Source organism: Octodon degus, unplaced genomic scaffold (genome assembly GCF_000260255.1).
Source record: "Octodon degus isolate 3935 unplaced genomic scaffold, OctDeg1.0 scaffold00062, whole genome shotgun sequence".
In the NCBI taxonomy this organism is placed as follows: domain Eukaryota; kingdom Metazoa; phylum Chordata; class Mammalia; order Rodentia; family Octodontidae; genus Octodon; species Octodon degus.
The window spans coordinates 10668555-10672915 of record NW_004524638.1 but is presented as its reverse complement, the minus strand read 5'-3'; the positions used below and the strand labels follow the sequence as shown (position 1 = coordinate 10672915).

At 38.7% G+C, this 4361-nt stretch overlaps 1 protein-coding gene across 2 annotated transcripts in view; it reads right to left on the bottom strand.

Moving 5' to 3' along the window:
* LOC101575191 (solute carrier family 22 member 22-like) overlaps positions 1-1916 on the bottom strand; it is a 49740-nt gene extending 47824 nt beyond the window's left edge. For both annotated transcript variants that reach the window (XM_023718742.1, XM_023718743.1), the window contains exon 1: positions 1543-1916. The gene's annotated coding sequence lies outside the window, so the exon portion shown is untranslated. The remainder of the gene's footprint in view (positions 1-1542) is intronic.
* Between the last annotated feature and the right edge of the window lie 2445 nt (positions 1917-4361).

Genomic DNA, 4361 nt, shown 5'->3' with positions numbered 1-4361 from the left:
TATATATATATATGAATTAGGATAGATATACAGCTACTTTTTCTTAGTTCATTGAGAATAGAAATTTGTACTAATATTGTTTAGACAAGATATCATGTCTTTGTCTTGTCCTCTGAATAGTTTTCTATGAAGACAACAATATGCAATGTATTAACTGTCCTACTAACCTGTTTTGAAACTGCTTCATTGCTGTTTTATCTTTTTTCTCATTAAAATGAATTAAAAATAAAAATAAAATTGTTTTCTAAGGAAGAGAAAAAAATAAAATAAAAAATAAAAACATTCACCATCACTGACCATTAGATAAATTCATATGAAAACTGCAACAGTGTTATCACCTTACACCTTGTAGCATGATGAATGTAAAAAAAAAAAACAACAACAACAGAGATAACATCTCTTGGAGAGCATATGAAGAGAGGAAAGTCCCTGCACAATGTTAGCAGGAATACAAAGTAGAATAGCTCCTGTACAAATCAATGTGGAGCTGCCTCTAAAAGACAATAAAACTCCAGGTGCCATACAACCCAGGATTCCACTTCTGGCTATAGATCTGAAGGAAATGCAATCAGCCCGTGAAGAGACACTTGCGATCCCAAGTTCAGAGCTAAGTTTTCACAAGAATCCATAGAGGAGCTGCTAAGCATCCATCCCCAGGAAATAATTTGGATAAGGAAAGCTAACTCTCACCCTCTTAAGCCTGTTTATGTGCATAAATGATAAATATACAAATATACAAGCACATGTGTGATATAAATTACATAAATGCAAAGAAATAACACATTTATAGAATGTCTAAAAGAAGAGGTGCTTCCTAAGCTTTATAAGGGCCAAATTAATTCACTATGTGGAGGAAATAATCTTTAGAGATTTGCAACAGCTTGCTACACATTGAGGTAGAAGGTACAAGAACTCTCAGAAAGAATGAGGTATGAGGCTCTTCAACTGAGAAAAGCCTCACAATCCTTCTTCTTGCCTTTAAAAAGGTGGTGTAAAAGAATGTGCAGTAGAAAGCCATGCTCTTGTGTGAGTGAGACCATTTGCAATGGTGTCACGGCATGTCATAGATCAATTTGTTCACTTGACTGCGTCATCTGAGCTTAAGCAGACCACTGAGTTGCTGAAACTTCTACTTAAGATAGCAGCTGCATTAATTAAATGTGTTGAATTATTCCACACAATATTGAAAAGTTCAACATCAGTTTGGCTAGTGCAACAAATATACCCAACAATAATATGTCAAATTATAATTTAATATTTTTAAATATAGAAATACAGGAAAGGCTATTAAGGTTTAATAAGAAACTGACATATGTGACCACATACTCTAAAATAAAATGTAAATTAGAGTCATTAAAATTAGAGCTCTTGTGTCTCTGATATTTGTCCCTCATCTGCACAATAAAGGGCACCCAAGAGCAACGCCAAAGTCCCCATTTTCTGCCCCATGTCCAGTCAGAGCTTGCACTGAGGACGCAGCTCTGCATCCCTAAGCAACTGTTCCTGCCTGCACTGGTGCAATAACAAAAAATTGCAACTTACCTTCATACGACTTCTTTTTAATGTACTTTGAAGCCTACACAAGAGAGATTATGTATCTGGACTGAGAAACTATCAGGCAGTACAAGTACAATAAAGTTAATGCCTTAACTCTAACACCAAACTCCACCCACTGAAAGTTCAAATGCTTGAAATGACTTCATTGAAAATTTTGTTTCACTATCCTGAGTTATTTGTATTTATCTTAGTGATGCTAATGGAGGCTATAAAATAGAAACAATTTGATGTCCAGGCTCTACTATGACCCTGCTTCCCATATGGCTTTCAGCAAGAGATGAGAGCTGAGCAGAGGCTGCCAGCTTCTCCCCCACTCAATTCTTGCTTTTCTTTGTACCCAGAGCTTGCAGTGTGAATTTCCCTCTGCATTCCACTGCTCTAGCTCAAGCTACATCATTTCTACCAGAAAAGATTTATTTTCAGTACTAGCATTGAAAACAAGGAACTTCATAATGAGACACATCCCCAGACTGTGTGGTTGATGTTGATTTTTTGTTGATGTTTTTGCCAAGGGTGTCCATAAGTAGCTAAGTTGTTGGGGTTGGGCTCCCACTTCACATCCTCCTGTCTTATCCTGTAAGAGGGCTTGGCTTACAGGCATGTGCCACAATGCCTGATAAAAGTAAACGTTGTAGAGAATCTTTCATATGACAATTACAATATAAGAAAAAAGTCAGCATTCAATTCTAATTTAACCAAGGTGCATTTAATCATTAAGCTACAGTAAAACATTATGTACCCAAGTAAGTTAATGATCTCTTGAATAGTGAAGATGGTCAAAATTCCACAAATTTAATAAGTGAACTTCGGGTATGCATTTGCTATCACTTTTTTTAAAATTTATTTATTTTATTTGTGTGTGTGTGTGTGTGTGTGTGTGTGTGTGTGTGTGTGTGTGTGTCTGTGGCCAGCTCAGCCCACCAGGGGACGGGGCTGGCTGGCATGTGGTGCTGGGGGATTGAACCGCGGTCCCTGTGCTTTGCTAAGCTTGTTCTAAGTAGGTGCTTTAGACCACTGAGCCATCTCACCAGCCCGCTATCACTTTTCAGCTGGCTACTTTAGATAAAAAATCACTGCCATGGGGATGAGGAAGAAAGGGAGCCACAGATCTTTAGGGAAATATACCCTGTCTTTGTATGTACACATGTGCTATTAGATGGCAAAACTAATATCAAGGAACATACATATGATCTCTGCGTCCTTGGAAACAAGAACCTAAAAGTCACCTAGTGTTAGTTGGCATTCCGTCAGGGTTACTGAACACTTGAACAGAGCAACCCAAAGGGCCAGGGTTTATCTTTGACCACATTTTCCAAGGTCACAGTCTCTGGTAGCTCACGTTGAGTTGCTTCTAAGCCTGTGGAAGTGGCCAGTGTCACTGCAGAGGAAGCAGGAGGAGCAGAGCTGCTCCTGCATGATGCCTTCACAGTGGGCTCCCTGCCACAATGTCTTAGTACCCAAGTTTCTGCCAACTCTTGACACACCAGCACCTGTGGACCAAGCCCAGTGGGAAATTGCAGGTCCAAGCACTGGCATTCCATCCCTGCTCTTTCACAGTGTGATATGCGTTTAGAGCAGTGCCAGGAGTTGTCAATAGTTTTAGAACTGTTCAAGGGACAAAGTCCAAAATCTCCTCTAAGCTGCAAGGTAACACTTAGCTGTGAATTTCTGTGAAAGTTAAAAAGCAACTTGCACACTTCCAACACCAAATGGTGTGACAGGCACAGGGCAAAGCAAGACCATTCTAAGAGGGAGAAATTGGACCGGTCACGGTGGCACATGCCTGCAATCCCAACATTCTGGGAGTCTGAGGGCAAGGTCATCAACTTAGTCAACTCACTCTGACTCAAGATTTTCCACAGGTAGAAATTTAGCAGCAACTACCATAGGTTAAAAAAAAAAGTCTTGGGATTTATCAAGGTAAAGATGCAGACAAGTGCCCCATTTTTCCATAAACAAAATATTTCAAAAGAGAAAAAAAATCCACCATTCTTCAATTCCTATTACTTTGTATAGTGAAATTCTGTATCTTTTTTAAAAAAACTATTTCTTATTCTCTTTAAAAGATAAAAAGTATGGGGCCAGAGAGATGGCTCTGTGGAATAAGCACTTTCCTGGTAAGCACAAGTTCAATCCCTGGTTTCATAAAAAAAATAAAAGAAAATAAAAGAAAAAGAAAAAATAAAAGAAAAAGCACTTCAACAAATATGGATCTGCTTTGGCCTTGCACTTGGTTATCTCTTTGTTAAATCAATATCAATTAAAATATCAATTCAATTATTTCAAGATCAATTAAAATATTTTAGTCTCTGTCCTGATTTTCTGTAGCAGGCGATTTGCAACACCATGGCCAGGTTTTCTCTGAATAGAAGATATTTTATTACATTCCCTTTGCTGATTGTTTTTGTGTCACCGTCTCTCTTTTCCCTTGAATTATATTTTGAAGGCAACAGTAATTTCTTGCCTTGCTGATGGCTGCATGATCTCCACAATCTCCCCACTGACCTGCAAGTTCCAATGAGTTTCCATGAACTCATTCATATTTTCCATTTCTCTTTTAACCTTTCTGTGTTTTGCTTGCTGTTCCAAGGTTTTTAAGGAACAGCCTATTGGATTCAAGTTCTGTACACATTCGTAGGTTTTAGTTGCTCAGTAGGCATTGGTTCCTTTCCTCTAACTACTCCATCCTTATGCCCTCAGGTGGCGTGACAGGCAAACCACTCTAGCTGATGAGCTGGCAGCTCATACCCATGTGGTCATGGTCCACCATGACAATAGCTTGTAAATACCAGCTATCGACAAGC